Source organism: Cupressus sempervirens, chromosome 1 (genome assembly GCF_028749045.1).
Source record: "Cupressus sempervirens isolate cs-2001-9-10 chromosome 1, ASM2874904v1, whole genome shotgun sequence".
In the NCBI taxonomy this organism is placed as follows: domain Eukaryota; kingdom Viridiplantae; phylum Streptophyta; class Pinopsida; order Cupressales; family Cupressaceae; genus Cupressus; species Cupressus sempervirens.
The window spans coordinates 618,179,458-618,195,736 of record NC_143118.1 but is presented as its reverse complement, the minus strand read 5'-3'; the positions used below and the strand labels follow the sequence as shown (position 1 = coordinate 618,195,736).

The window sequence follows — 16,279 nt, the reverse complement described above, 5'->3', positions numbered from 1 at the left end:
TCTATTTCCTTGCCTAAAGTCCCCCCCTTCTCACTCGTTCCTACTTCTCCTCTCTATCTCTCTTCCTCTTTCCTTCCCCTTTCCGCTCCCCCTCCCTCTCCTTGTTTCCCTCTCACCCCTCTCATTCCCTCTTCCACCTTCCCTCCCCCTCCTACTCTCTCTCTCTCCACTCTCCCTCCCTCCCTCCCTCCTCTCCACTCTCCCTCTCTCACTCTCTCCCCTCCCCATGCCTTCCACCCTTCACCTCTCCCCTCCCTTTCCCCCCTCCCCCCTTCTCTCCCTTCCACCCTTCACTTTCCCTCTCTCCTTCTGCCTTCCCCTCCAACTACTCTCCCTCTCTCTCTCCCTCTCCCTCTCTTCCCCTATACTTCCTTGCCTCCAGTCCCCTCTAGCTCACTCTGTCATGACCCCTCCTAAAATAGAATCCTACAATTATAATTGAATAAAATTATATAATAATAGTTCATTGTATGATTTAAAACATTATTAGCAAACTATATATACATAGATATTTATAGTCTATTTATTATACTTAATTATAAATCTATATTATTCATAATAATATAAATCTATATCATTCATAATAATAGTTATAAACAATATACATCTTGTATAAAATTTTATTATTAAATACCTAACCAATTACATTGCCATTAGGGGACAATATATATTACGAAAAATATTACATAAAACAACCTTATAAAAATAGTGATCAATCTAACTATCAAATCGATGTCATTAACGCATGTAAAGGGGTGACATCACTGCTAACGTAAGGAAGAGTCATGTCACATCAAGTTGATATTTAAGGAAGTGGGCATATGGTTAAAAGGACAACAGGACTGAGTTCCGTTTTGGTAAGAGAAGATGGGAATATCCCCGTGCATATCAAAGACGAGGAAGTCGTGTAACATATCAAATACTCCAAACATTTAAGAAGTGAAAAACTCAATGCATCATCTCGTCGGCATAAAGAACCAAAGCGTATCCAAATAAAGTACAAACTATGACATTGTCATTCAAAATTAAAGGTGTGGAATGAGGATGACAAAGAACGTCGGGATTGTCATCAAAGCGGCAAATAAACATTGATTTTAAGCATACAAGGTATTATGGCTACTTGCCTCCAATGCATACGGCTTAATATAATAAAGGCAAGGATAGGTTGTATTAACATGGAGCCGAAAAGTAATAAGGACCATGGGTAGGAGGAAATCAATAATTAATTTGTAAGTTAACTTTCCAATATATAAAGAGGCACGACGCTATAAGGGAAAAGTACAACTTGATATGTATTCAGGATAGATTCCTAATTTCAATATATTTTATCTTATATACAAAATCATTTTATATATATATATATATATATATATATATAGTTCAAGAAATTAGAATTGAATGAAAATAAATACAAATTCTATATATTTCCAAGTATAGAATGGGTACTTGAAGTTATTCACAAGACCTTAAATTGGAAACTAAGACCAATTTGAAGTACATTCAAAAACGAGACATTACAAGTGGTATCAGAGCATCTTTCTTGCTAGCTTGTGGAAAGTAGTTAATGCAAAAACACCAAAGGGATCAAAGAGCGTTAGAAAGGGAAGGAAGGAAATAGTCCACCAACATGAACAACCAAATCAGCAATGAATTGAAAGCTTTCATGGAAAAAAAAAATCGACTTACTCAAGCACTCATGGAACAAACTGAAAGAAATGCTCGAGCTATAACCAAGCAAAGTGAAACAAATCGACTTCTCGTAGAAGCTATCCGTAATATAAACAAAAATGGGAAGGATACAAATTCTCACCAATCTGAGAATGATGATAATAATAATAATCAATTACATACACCAAAACTAGAGTGTAGACCCACAAGACCTACCTGGAGAAGAACAAGAAGATGAGGACAGGATAAATGAAGTAAATAATATAAATGACATTATAAATGAGTACTCTAAAATTGATCCTAAACTTAAGAGGGAGATACCCTTTAGAGATTATTGTGATGCTCAAATGAAGTCACTATCTAATAGAAAGAGACAGAGACACCAAGAGAAGGGACTAAGAGAACAGATAAATAAAGTGAGTCTTCCAAAATTTGACAGAACAAAAAGAACTACAGCACACTCATGGGTACAAATGTTGGATACATATCTTTCCTTAAATCCTATGACTAAAAAAGGTGATATCCAATATGTTGTCCTTCATTTAAGAGGAGTAGCACAAGATTGGTGGCAATATGGCCTTAGCAACCAAGGACATAAACAAATTAAGAGTTACGATGAATTCACCCAAAACTCATAAAGCAATTTGATCAAATGGACTCAGAATGGTACCTCAAAAGATTAAACCAACTTAGACAAGAAGGATCAATGATGGAATTTTCTAGGAAATTTGAAAGGTTATCAGCCATGGTACTTGAAATATCACAAAAGAAACTCACCTATTTATTTATAGATGGGTTGAACGAATCACTCAAGAGCGCAGCGGGAGCACATGAACCAAAAAATTTAGAAGATGTAATCCAAAAGGCATTAAAATTTGATATGCACTCGACAAAGGATAGGTCCAAGAACCATGCACCGAGCACACATTCCAGGCATGGTGAAAAAGAAAGAAATCACTCCAAGGAATCCTAAAAAAATGAATTATGTGAAGGTGGCCATAAATGCAGAAGAGAGCTCAAAAGCTATCGTGATGAGCTAAAAAGGAAATATTTATGCTTTTATTGCAAGGAAAGTTGGGAACCAAGACATATATGTGGAAAAAGAAGCCAAGTTTAAAGAATGGACGCTACAGTTGATAAGGGAGAAAAGGAAAGGATAAACAAGAGATCTAAGCATAATCCTAAACATAATCAAGAGAGTAATGAAGATGCAAAGGACCGACAAGAACTAGATGAGCTACAATTTTAATGGTGATAAAATTATAATAATTAGTGAATCAAATTACCTCCTAAGTAGACCCCCTTGATGGATGTCAAATGCTACCATCAAGGCCAAGAAGGCCAAAGTTTCGCTCTTGGGCTTAGGTAGGATATTTAAGAAAAAAAGATTTCCATCTAAGTAGATCACCTTGATGGATGCCAAAGTGTTGCCGTCAAGGCCAAGAGGGCAAAAGTTTTGCTCTTGGGTTTAGATTGGGAGAAGAATGTTAAGATGGACATCTAAGTAGACCACTTTGACGAAATGGTAGAATATTTCCATCAAGGCCAAGGGGGCCAAAATTTCGCTCTTGGGCTTAGATTGGTCAAGTTAAGAAAATTTGACATCATGTCAACTTAATTCAATTAAGAATATGCCAAGTAGACCACCTAATTGGATGATTGATGTCTTCCATTGAGGCCAAAATTTTGCTCTTGGGCTTAGATTGGTCAAGTTAAGAAAATTTGACATCATGTCAACTTAATTCTGTTAACAATCTGCCAAGTAGACTACCTCATTGGATGATTGATGTCTTCCATTGAGGCCAAGGGGGCCAAAGTTTTGCTCTTCGACTTGGTAGGCTATTGGTTTAGAACTAATTTGTCATGACTCATCTTTTCTTCAGAGATATTATATACATGTGCATGCTAACAATTACTTGTGCTCAATAAACATACTAGGGAAGTATATTTTGTCAATCATTCCCTTTACTTCATTGTGAAGAATAAATTATAAAGAATCAATAAAAAATATATGATGTGTCTGCATTGTGTATGCTTTGTGTCTTCATTTGTCTACATCATGTCTACTTCGTGTTTTCATTTATTAAAGATGTATATCTCATAAATCTTCTAGGCCTTTTGTATGCAAATATGTTTTGTGTCTATGAAGGAGCTTGTGTATGAATGATATTTCTTGAGGACAAGCAATTTTGAGAAGGGGAGACTATCATGACCCCTCCTAAAATAGAATCCTACAATTATAATTGAATAAAATTATATAATAATAGTTCATTATATGATTTAAAACATTATTGACAAACTATACATGGATAGATATTTATAGTCTATTTATTATGCTTAATTATAAATCTATATTATTCATAATAATAATTATAAACAATATACATCTTGTATAAAATTCCATTATTAAATACCTAACCAATTGCATTGCCATTAGGGGACACTATATATTACCAAACATCTTACATAAAACAACCTTATAAAAATAGTGATCAATCTTACTATCAAATCGATGTCATTAACGCATATAAAGGGGTGACATCACCGCTAACATAAGGAAGAGTCATGTCACATCAAGTTGATATTCAAGGAAATGGGTATATGGTTAAAAGGACAGCAGGACCGAGTTCCATTTTGGTAAGAGAAGATGGGAATATCCCCTCGCATATCAAAGACATAGAGGAAGTCGTGGAACATATCAAATACTGCAAACATTTAAGAAGTGCAAAACTCAACACATCATCTCGTCGGCATAAAGGAAGAACCGAAGCATATCCAAATAAAGCACGAACTACAACATCGTCATTTAGAATTAAAGGTGTGGAACAAGGACAACAGAGAACGTCGGGATTATCATCAAAGCGACAAATAAACATTGATTTTAAGCATACAAGGTATTACGTCTGCTTGCCTCCAATGCATACAGCTTAAAATAATAAAGGCACGGATAGGTTGTATTAACGTGGAGCCAAAAAGTAATGAGGATCGTGGGTAAGAGGAAATCAATAATTAATTTGTAAGTTAACTTACCAATATATAAAGAGGCACGAAGCTATAAGGGAGAACTACAACTTGATATGTATTCAAGATAGATTCCTAATTTCAATATATTTTATCTTTTATACACACACACACACACACACACACACACACACACACATATATAATAATGATTTTGTAATTGGAATTGATTGAAAATAAATACAAATTCTATATATTTCCAAGTATAGAACGGGTACTTGAAGTTATTCACAAGACCTTAAATTGGTAACTAAGAGCGATTTGAAGTACATTCAAAAACGGGACATTACACACTCCTTCCTGCTTCTCCTTCCCCCTTCTCCCTTCGTCTCTCTACCTCTCCTCTCTATCACTCTCCCTCTCTCCTTCCCCCTTCCCCTCCCTCTTCTCATCCTCTCTCTACCTCCCCCTTTACCTCCTTGTTTCCCTCTTCCACCTTCCCTTCCCCCCTCCCCCTCCTGCACTCCCTCTCCCTCTCCCTTCTTCCCCCTTCCCCTCCAACTACTCTCCCTCTCCCTCTCTTCCCCTCTATTTCCTTACCTCAAGTCCCCTCTAGCTCACTCCTTCCTAATACTCCTTCCCCCTTCTCCCTTCGTCTCGTACCTCTCCACTATCACTCTCCCTCTCTCCTTCCCCCTTCCCCCTTCCCCTCCCTCTTCTCATTCTCTCTCTACTTCCCCCTCCATCTTCTTATTTCCCTCTCACTCCCTCTTCCACCTTCCCTCCTCCCTCCCCCTCCTGCACTCCCTCTCCCTCTCCCTCTCCCTCTCCCTCTCCCTCTCCCTCCTCTCCACTCTTACTCTCCATATGTCCCCTCTACCTCCCTCTCCCTCTCCCCCTCCCCTCTTTCTACCTTCCCTTCCCTCCCCACCTCTACTCTCCTCTCACACCCCTCCCTATTCTCATCCTCTCTACTTCCCCCTCCATCTCCTTGTTTCCTTCTCACTCCCTCTTCCACCTTCCTTCCCCCCTCCCCCTCCTGCACTTCCTCTCCCTCTCCCTCTCCCTCCTCTCCACTCTCACTCTCCACATGTCTCCTCTACCTCCCTCTCCCTCTCCCCCTCCCCTCTTTCTACCTTCCCCTCCCTCCCCTCTACGTCACTCCTTTCCACTCTCTCCCTCCCACCTCTACTCTCCTCTCTCTCCCCCCCTACCTCCCACACCCCACCCCCTACACCTTCTCTCCCTTCCACCCTTCACCTCTCCTCTTCCCCCCTCTCCCCATCCTCCCCCTTCCCCCTTTGTCACTCTACCTCTCCTCTCTATCACTCTCCCTCTCTCCTTCTCCTTCCCCTTCCCCTCCTTTCAGCTCTCTCTTGCTCTCCACCTCTCCCTCCTCTCTACCTCCCTCTCCCTCTACCCCTCCCCTCTTTCTACCTTACCCTCCCTCCCCCCTCCACCCACTCTCCCTCTCCCTCTCTATCACTCTCCCTCTCTCCTTCCCCCTCCCTCTCCTTGTTTCCCTTTCCTTCCCTCTTCCACCTTCCCTCCCCCTCTTGCACTCTCTCCCTCTCCCTCTCCCTCCTCTCCACTCTCACTATCCATCTCTTGCTCTCCACATGTCCCCTCCCTCCCCTCTACGTCACTCCTTTCCACTCTCTCCCTCCCCACCTCTACTCTCCTCTCTCTCCCCCCCCCCTCCCTCCCACACCCCACCCCACCCCCTACACCTTCTCTCCCTTCCACCCTTCACCTCTCCCTCTCCCTCCTCTCCACTCTCACCATCCATCTCTCGCTCTCCACATGTCCCCTCCCTCCTCTCTACGTCACTCCTTTCCACTCTCTCCCTCCCCACCTCTATTCTCCTCTCTCTCCCTCCCTCCCTCCCACACCCCACCCCACCCCCTACACCTTCTCTCCCTTCCACCCTTCACCTCTCCTCTTCCCCCCTCTCCCCATCCCCCCTTACCACTTCTCCCCCCTTCTCCCTTTGTCACTCTACCTCTCCTCTCTATCACTCTCCCTCTCTCCTTCTCCTTCCCCCTTCCCTCCTTTCAACTCTCTCTTGCTCTCCACCTCTCCCTCCCCTCTACCCCCCTCTCCCTCTACCTCTCTCCTCTTTCTACCTTACCCTCCCTCCCCCTCCACCCACTCTCCCTCTCCCTCTCTATCACTCTCCCTCTCTCCTTCCCCTTCCCTCTCCCCCTCCCTCTCCTTGTTTCCCTTTCCTTCCCTCTTCCACCTTCCCTCCCCCTCTTGCACTCTCTCTCTCCATCTCCCTCTCCCTCCTCTCCACTCTCACTATCCATCTCTCGCTCTCCACATGTCCCCTCTACCTCTCTCCCCTGCTTCCTCCCCCCCCCTCCACACACCTTCTCTCCCTTCCACCCTTCACCTCTCCTCTTCCCCCCTCTCCCCCTCCCCCCTCACCTCCTTCCACCCTTCACCACTTCTCCTCACTTCTCCCTTTGTCACTCTACCTCTCCCCCTCCCCCCCCCTTTTCTCTCCCTTCCCCCCTTCACCACTTCTCCCCCCTTCTCCCTTTGTCACTCTACCTCTCCTCTCTCTTGCTCTCCACCTCTCCCTCCCCCCTACCTCCCTCTCCCTCTTCCCCTCCCTCCCCCTCCACCCACTCGCCCTCTCCCTCTCTCCCTTGTATTTCCTTGCCTCAAGTCCCACCCTACTCACTCCTCCTTCCCACTTCTCCTCCCCCCACACACCTTCTCTCCCTTCCACCCTTCACATCTCCTCTTCCCCCCTCTCCCCCTTCTCCCTCACCCCCTTCCACCCTTCACCACTTCTCCCCCCTTCTCCCTTTGTCACTCTACCTCTCCTCTCTCTTGCTCTCCATCTCCCCCTCCCCTCTACCTCCCTCTCCCTCTTCCCCTCCACTCTTTCTACCTTACCCTCTCTGCCCCTCCACCCACTCTCCCTCTCCCTCTCTCCCCCTGTATTTCCTTGCCTCAAGTCCTGCCCTACTCACTCCTCCTTCCCACTTCTCCTCCCCCCTTCTCCCTTCGTCTCTCTACCTCTCCTCTCTATCACTCTCCCTATCTCCTTGTTTCCCTCACATTCCCTCTTCCACCTTCCCTCCCTCTCTTGCATTCTCTCTCTCCCTCTCCCTCCTCTTCACTTTCACTATCCATCTCTCGCTCTCCACATGTCCCCTCTACCTCTCTCCCCACCTTCCTCCCACCATGCAAACTAATGGAGAACAAAACAAGCATTGATTGAATAGTAGAAACATGGTAATTAATTAAAAAATCTTTCCAACTCCATAGATAATGGAATCATGCACAAAACCATTCACCAAAAACGTGTTCCTGCCTTCTTGCAGCCATAAAGAAAATTTCCGCCACTAAACTAAAAGAGGTATGGTAGACTTGGCTTGTCCATAAAATAATTCTATGAGCTAACTAAATTTTATTTCAAATTTATTCAAAAGATACATTAAACAAAATCTAATTTAAACACTACATTAATAACCCTCATTAATTGACTTATAAAATTAATTACATTCTTTCTCTTGTTTTATAGCAACTTGATTACAAGGGACCCATAAATTGATATAGCTAATGGCTTCTACATTATTCATTCATTACCCAAGAAAAATCTTTATCTCAGTTAATAATAATTAGGAACAAACATGTAGGTCATCTAATTAATAATAACGAGGAACAGGACAATCAATATTTAATCTCATTGTACCCATAATAGCATGAATTCCCAAATGCAAAATTAATATGGAAAACCTAATCAAAATCTGAAAGAGCGTTAGAAGAATACCTGGTCTGTGAGTGCACCATTAATTTCATTGCAGGGCTCATTGCCAAGAAAATTCTTGCACGAATATGAACAGATTTGAACCAGGCAGTCTCAAGCTTCTTGGAAATTATTTCCACATTGAAGTAAATGTAGTTTCCAGACAGGATGAATTTTCAAAAGACAAAAGACAGGATTTAAAAGCATGGTAATTTACGTTGAAAACATGGGAGTTCAATCTCGTACCTTCTGTATTGATTTTTATCAGAACCGAGTCTGCAAGTGTCATATTTCTTCAGTTTTGTAGAGAAAATTCTCATCGTTGCAAAGCTGCCTCTTTTAAATTTCCTCATAAAATTTAAACATATCTACCCATGTTTATAAGGGCTCGATAGAAGCATACTGTATTTGTTTATTTTCGCAGAAAAGAAGCTAATCTCTTCTTTCCTGTGTGGATAATTAAATTATTATTGGGTTTCCATCATCTGCAAGGGAATAAAACTTGATGGAATAAGTCTATTTCAGAAATTCACCAAAATTTCTGAATTAGATTGATCAGATTCGTTCGAAACTGCTGCAACAGAATTAGAGATTACTATCATTGTGGTCAAAAGGGGCGCCCATCTCTTCACTATCTTTGTGAAATCCATCCTTTTTTTCTTATCTTCTTCCTCTGAATCTCTTTCTCTACGAATATTGGCCCATGGAGCATATAAAATATGGGTAAAGAATGAATGAATTTTTGTTTTTAAATGAAGAAATCAAAATAACAAAAGCTCTGATTTTTAAATATAAATGTTTTCCCTGCTGTAAATCTATAACAGCTCAAACAAGTGGTAGATTGCTGACCATTTTATTATGCAAGAAAAATCTCAGGTTTTCTGTTATATTTTTGCAATCTAAGATTTTCTAATTCATGATAAATCAGATGAAATAAGCCAATTTTAATGCTACCTGATTTTCTTTTAAAAAGGTAAGATAAACATTCAGACATTCAGTTAAACAGAGAATGCAGATTGGCTTGCAAGCTGAACCAAACCTAAGCCTACCCAATACTTCTGAAACAAAATTTAAGAAATGATATGACTTGATAATATATTCAAAAGTAAGGGTATCAGAAAAAATGCAAATATAAGAATGGGAGGTCTTGCAAGTGAGGGAAAAAGAAAACTATAATGTAACTGTGTAAAGAAAGTGATGAGTCTTTACAAGGTATCTAATCTTAGCAAATCTTAGCAATACTTAAACCATCATCTTCATCAATCCAAAAACCACTTCCAAATAAATCCACAATGGTTCAAAATATGTTTATTTAATGTAAATCAAAATGAAGAAGCAGGTTCGCAAATTTATTATTAATTTTGTACCCTAGAAAGTGGAATAGATTTACTTTAAATAGTAGCTAAAGACTGTTGAGGATAGAAATAACTTCTACAATTAAATAACTATTTCTGAAGATCAGAGAAACTTCCAGGCTCCCTTCGCATCCGTACAATCTACTATTTCCTATGTTTTTCTTTCAGAGTTATCCTATGGATTGACGTCTTAAGCGTTGCTTGATGGAATAAACAAGTATAGAAACTTTAAATTGTCATAGTTTATTTCTGGTTAGTGATTTTTGTGTAGCATATATATATTCTTATTAAAGCATGAATAGACAACAGGCTGAGAACATTATTGATGCTCTGCCTCCTTAATTAAAACTGAACTTCAAATAAGCAAATTACTTGGTTAAATGTTAACAGTAAAAGTATAAACCCAGCCAAGAGTGATACAACCAACCATGGCTTTGAACAGTGGGCCATAATAAATTGAGCCCATAAGACTTTCCACCACTTGTTGCGATACCTCTCTATGGATAAAACAGCCTCGTCAATAGGCTTGTAGCTAGGCTTGAAGCTGGACGCTTCCGTGGCTGTCACCATAGAATTCCAGAGTTGAGCAATCTCCTCGTCACTTCCAAGCTTGCTGGTGATGATGTCCTCTCGTCTCAACATACCCACGTCTTCACTGGTGTTAATCAGATCATTCATTAGAATGACATACCTTGTGATGGGTTTTTGCTCTTCTTGGGAGCAGATTTGCAAGGCGATTAGATTTCTGAGTATCACTGCTGATTTGTTGTCTACTTTAAATTGGGGCAAATAAAGTGTGGAATTCCTCTCGTTGAACTCAACATGGCTAATTCCTAATTTTCCCCCTTCCAATTTCTTGAATTTGACTCGAAGTCATTTAAGTTCCTCTGCAGTTGGAACTTGTTCCCGTATCTTCCATTTAGGGGGTCTAGGGTACGCAATGGCAAAGATGATGAATAAGATGAAAATAACTTGAGACAAAACCAGTAGGATTATCACAGATACTAATAATGTAAACAGCCATGTTATAAATATACAGAGATTTTCACACAGTTCACATGGTCCAGGACAAGAGTCACAAAACCACTTATGAATACGATGACAACAACGTTGAACCTGGTAATAAGCAGGAGAACCAGCAATGTCTAGAATGCAAGGAACAGCGTTTAAAGCAGTTTCTGAAATCTTGCCTAAACAGCTGACTGAGTGATGATCAGAGGAGGCGAGTCTTTCTTGCCTGTCAACCATGTAGTCATGAAGCAGCTGCAAGATATGTTATTCCCCACATCCGCTACTTCGATAGGAGATAGGTTTTTAAGTGCCTTCTCAAACCATTTAACAATATCAGGCCTGATCTCTTACAAAGTCCAGAATGCCAGCTAGTTTTCCATCTTAAGCATATCTTTCAAAATTTCTGACAATAGAGGGTGATATCGTTTCCTGCTAAGAATCCGATCGACGGACGCCATGACGGCGCTTTTCTCTTCTCCGAACGTCTGGAGAATAAGACTTTATCTTTCCTATGTTCCCCACTCTCAACTGTACAATCTACTATTTCCTATGTTTTTCTTTCAGAGTTATGCTATTGATTGACATCTTAAACGTTGCTTGATGAAATGAACAAGTATAGAAACTTTAAATTGCTATAGTTTATTTCTGGTTAGTGATTTCTGTGTAGCATACATTTATTCTTATTAAAGCAGGAATAGACGAGAGGCTGAGAACATTATTGATGCTCTGCCTCCCTAATGTAAGACTGAACTTCAAATTAGTATATGAACAGAAACCGATTGCTAAAATCCATTTGTTCTTCTTTTCTAAGAGGCAGATTTTTGTAACAACTTTCTAAATTTGTACACTGTACACAATGAATCTTTTGAAGACCAATAAGACCATTATGGTAATTTTCCATTCTAATGAGATCAAACATAATAGGAGCAAGTTCAGGGATATCAAATTTTATAATATCAAATCCTATAAAAGTCATGCAGAAAACCGATTAGAAGTTGCAATCAGTTCCAAGGGAGTTTTTGGGTATGTAATTAGTTCGAGTCTATTTTTGTTTTTAAAATAGAGTAGATGCAGTCTTTTAAAAAGACTTAAAAGGCTGATCCTGATGGTGGCTATGTGATGAGTGAATAACCAATAATACATGGATATTAATGGTAATATAGAATTAGTGACTCACAGAAGACTTGGATTCAATGATTTTTTGAGTTTGCATGTATCGATTTTGGCAGGAATTGATTAGTTTAGAGAACACGTGTGGATAATTACATTATGCTTGGGTTTCCATCATCTACAAGGGAATAAGACTTGATGGAATCAGGCAAAATTTCAGAAATTTCACCAAAATTTCTGAATTAGATTGATCGGATTCATTCGAAACCACTGCAACAGAGTTAGAGATTACTATCACTGTGGTGAAAAGGAGCCCCATCTTTTCACTATCTTTGTGAAATCCATCCTTTTTTGGCTTATCTTCTTGCTGTAAATCTATAACAGCTCAAAAAAGTGGTAGATTGCTGACCATTTTATTATGCAAAAAAAATCTCAGGTTTTCTGTTATAAAATATTTTTGCAATCTAAGATTTTCTAATTGATGATAAATCAGATGAAATAAACCAAAGATAGTGCTACTCTGTACAGTAACCTGATTTTCTTTTAAAAAGGTGAGATAAACATTCAGACATTCAGATAAAATAGTGGGAAAGGAAAATATTTAAACAGAAAATGCAGATTGGCTTGCAAGCTGAACCAAACCCGAGCCTAGCCAATACTTCTAAAACAAAATTTAAGAAAAGATATATGACTTAATAATATATTCAAAAGTAAGGTATCAGAACAAATGCAAATATAAGAATGGGAGGTCTTGCAAGTGAGGGCAAAATAAAATTATAATGCAACTGTGTAAAGGAAGTGATGATGCTTTACAAGGTATCTAATCTTAGCAAATCTTAGCAATACTTAAACCATGTCTTCATCAATCCAAAAACCACCTCTCCAAATTTATTATCAATTTTGTACCCTAGAAAGTGGAATAGATTTACTTTAAACAATAGCTAAAGACTGCTGAGGATAGAAATGACTTCTACAATTAGATAACTATTTCTGAAGATCAGAAAAACTTCATGACAAACAAAAAACAAAGTATAGTATATTTGTCAATTGTAAAAGCAACAATTAAAGAATTACCTCCAAGCTTCATAGAAAAGTAAAATAATAGGCAAACAAAAAACAGAGCCTGTCATAGTAACTAACTCTAGAAACAACAAGTGAAGAATTAGGCCCAACCGTTCATAGAATAGAGAAATAATGAGCAAATTAAGTAATAGATCTAGCATAGTAACTAATTTTAGAAATACAAATTGACAAATATTTCCAGCCTCCAGGTCATCAGCCACTCTCACCTCACATTTAGAAGAAAATCTGCAACAAAGGAAGACAAATATTTGACTCTATTGAAACAGATTTTGTGAATATTCCACATTAAAATGTTACCTGTACACAAGACAGAGCTGATGGAGGTGGCCTATTCCAGAGAATCTAGGCCAATAGTCAATTGTGGTTATAAACTAAAACTCCTAATTGAATGGTGGTTTGTAGTAGAACTTTCATTCTATAATCTAGATATCGAGTCTTTCAGAGATGGCTTAAAACTGCATCAAATTGTGTGAGAACTTTTTATAATAATAGAATGTCACGAATGGAATGCAATCAAAAGAAAGATTGAAAGGTAAGCATGGAATTACCAGTTCTCTATGAGAGTGTGATAGAAAGACAGGGTACCAAAGATCGAGAATTACATAAAAATCAATCAACTTCAAAATATCAGGTTTAATAGTAGTCTTTCCATATTCATGGAAATTGATAATTTCATAAAAATACAATTTACTTCAAAATCTATGAATAAAAATCAAAGGGACATAAGATTTTATCGATTAAAAATGCAAGAACAGGCTCCATCATGAAGCCTTGATAATCTTTAAGGTAAAATTTCAAACAATATTTAGATTGCAGAACAAAGAGCTGGGAAGTTCCAAACCCTGTTTTAGCTATGGCACATGCATTTACTAACAATTTTTTTGAACAATATAAGCTCTATCTATGAAAGCAAGGCATTTAATGTAGAGTATGAACATGTGAATCATCTTACTCTAAAACCACATAGCTGAGAAAAACAGATCAAACCAATAAACATAGAATAAGCTTTTAAGGCAAGATATGATCAAACGAATAATCTCAGCCCATGGCTAAGGAGTACACACCAAAGCAATAGCCACAATATGGACATTTAATGGAGAGTGTGATTAAGTGAATCATCTATCCAAACTAACTATGGCCAAGAATAGAAAACATGACTCCTTATGTTTAAGGCATGTATACCAATCTAATAAGGACTACATACAAAAGAGAAACACAGTATGGGCATTTGAGGCAGAATATGAAAAGTGAGTCATCTCGGTCCAACTAAATTATAGGTAGGAATGTAAGAACATAAGCATTTAAGGCAGGGTATGAATAAAATAATAATTGGTAGGAACATAGGGAGAATGAGCTCGAGATCAAAATAAAGACACCAGCAAATGTAAGACACCTGAAATAGAGATAAAATAATAATTTCAAGCTCTGTCATGCATATAATTACATGAGTTAAAAAGAAAATTCAATGACAGAGGAATGAACACATAAAGGTCCAAAAAGAATAACCATAGTGTGAAGTTGCGAGTACAAACCATGAAAGGGAGAACAAAACTAATACAGGCAGACTCTAAAGCCCATAAATAAATGCTTCCAATTTTCTAGTTAAGAACACAACAGCATATAAAGAAGAACAAAAAATAGAGAGCAGGGCACAGTTAAGATGCTCAACCTCTACAAAATTGTGAAAAACAATTGATAGAATGGTTGAATTATCAAACTGAAGGGAACCAAGAACATAATCTATGAGAATCAGATTCGAAGAGTATTTCAAAGACTTAGTAGTTCACACAGGAAAGTCTTTGAGAGCCTTGAATGTCAAGGATCAAAATTCAGAGCAATGAATTCCAAAAGAACTCAACTGTAAAATTTACCTGGAAGAAAATGTTGAGATGCTTTGCAAAACCGCACAAATCTCCACCGCTGAAATGGTCAGGGACGTCATGGTTACATAAACCCTAAAACAAATGACGATAGCGGCAAATGAGATCAATGTCAATTTTAAGTAGTTTGATGGAATTTTAGGGATCCAACATTTCTTTCACAAATTTTAGACATCACTTCCAATCAATCTCTGTTCCCATTTGTTTGATGCATTTTCCTAATATAGGTAGACTATAAAGCCCTTAAAATAAATGCTTCCAATCTTCTAGTTAAGAACACAACAGCGTGCAAGGAAGAACAAAACACTGAGAGCAGAGCACAGTTAAGATGCTCAACCTCTGCAAAATTGCCAAAAACAATTGATAGAATGGCTGAATTGGAGAGGAGATATACTTACAATAATATACAGGAATGTTCTCAAACTAAAAGCTGTGAGCAATGTAGTAAGTGCAAAGAGTAGAGAAGCAGGAACATAAAAGTTTGCACAGAAAAGTCCGTAAAGATTATAGATGAGATTCATTGCAAGGAAAGATTATAGATGAGATTCTGAAAGAACTCGACCGTTACCTGACACAGAATGTCGAGATGTAATGGTCTGGGACGTCATGGCTGCAAACATGGCTTCTGATCCATCTCCGAAAGACCTCATTTACTATGCAGACGCTTTAATAGGGAAAACCCAAAAAAATAACGACAGCGGCAAATGAGGGCAATGCCGATTTTAAGCAGATTGATGAAAGTTTAGGGTTTCCACTATTTAGCTGTAAAGGAAAACCCGAGTACCTTTTCCATGATTCTGCATTTCTTTCAGACATTTTACACATTACGTGCAATCAATGAATCACAGAGATCCCCATTCGTTTAATGCATTTTTGTGAACAAACAAAAGCCGCTCATTCATGATTCTATCTTTCATCATAATGTACTGAAATATCACGTGGGCTCTGCTGACTTCCACAATTTTGCCTTTATCTCGTAAGTTGCAGACTCCATTTTGACAATGAAATCTCCTTCTATGATTCTGCTCTGTTATTCTGTATGTGAAAGTGGCTCTATTTTAATACCTTCAAATCCTTTCTTCCACATGCCAATATTCCACCAGAAAGAAGCGACGGGGAAAAAAATATCTAAAATCAGACCATAAAAAAAAAGAGGGATGAATATTTTTCTCAACGGTAACATTGAAAAAACTAAAGTGCAGGAACTTTTGAGTTCCCGTCTGGAAAGAGAACTAGTGCGTTTTGATGCTGCTTTAATCATTTGAACATTTGAATGTGTGATATTGTTTTTATTGCTTATAATTAATTAATTAAGTCATGTTTGTAACTTTGTATATAATATTTAATAGTAGTTTCTAAAAATAAATGTTTTTTAAATTAAAAGCGATCAAAATGAGGGGGTCAGCTCATACAAGCAAAAAGCTAGTAATCAGCACATTACCAGCAGA

The 16,279-nt window shown here is 38.7% G+C and overlaps 1 long non-coding RNA gene and 1 pseudogene across 3 annotated transcripts in view; both read right to left on the bottom strand.

Annotated features, from left to right (window-relative positions):
- The window catches only part of LOC149579425 (uncharacterized), a 42,346-nt gene extending 26,308 nt beyond the window's left edge, over positions 1-16,038 (bottom strand). The window contains exons 1-3 of one of the 2 annotated variants that reach the window (XR_016365030.1): positions 15,400-16,038; positions 14,823-14,906; positions 8,488-9,079 (exon numbers count right to left, since the gene is read on the bottom strand). This is a non-coding gene — a long non-coding RNA (uncharacterized LOC149579425). Of the gene's footprint in view, positions 1-8,487; positions 9,080-14,822; positions 14,907-15,399 lie in introns of those variants that run through there. The other variant, XR_016365034.1, reaches the window with a different exon arrangement.
- On the bottom strand, positions 9,966-11,659 carry LOC149579426 (uncharacterized; annotated as a pseudogene). Its single transcript, XR_016360217.1, has 3 exons — positions 11,605-11,659; positions 11,431-11,492; positions 9,966-11,243 (listed from the first exon to the last, which is right to left on the bottom strand). The product of XR_016360217.1 is annotated as an uncharacterized LOC149579426 (transcript).
- Positions 16,039-16,279: the final 241 nt, after the last annotated feature.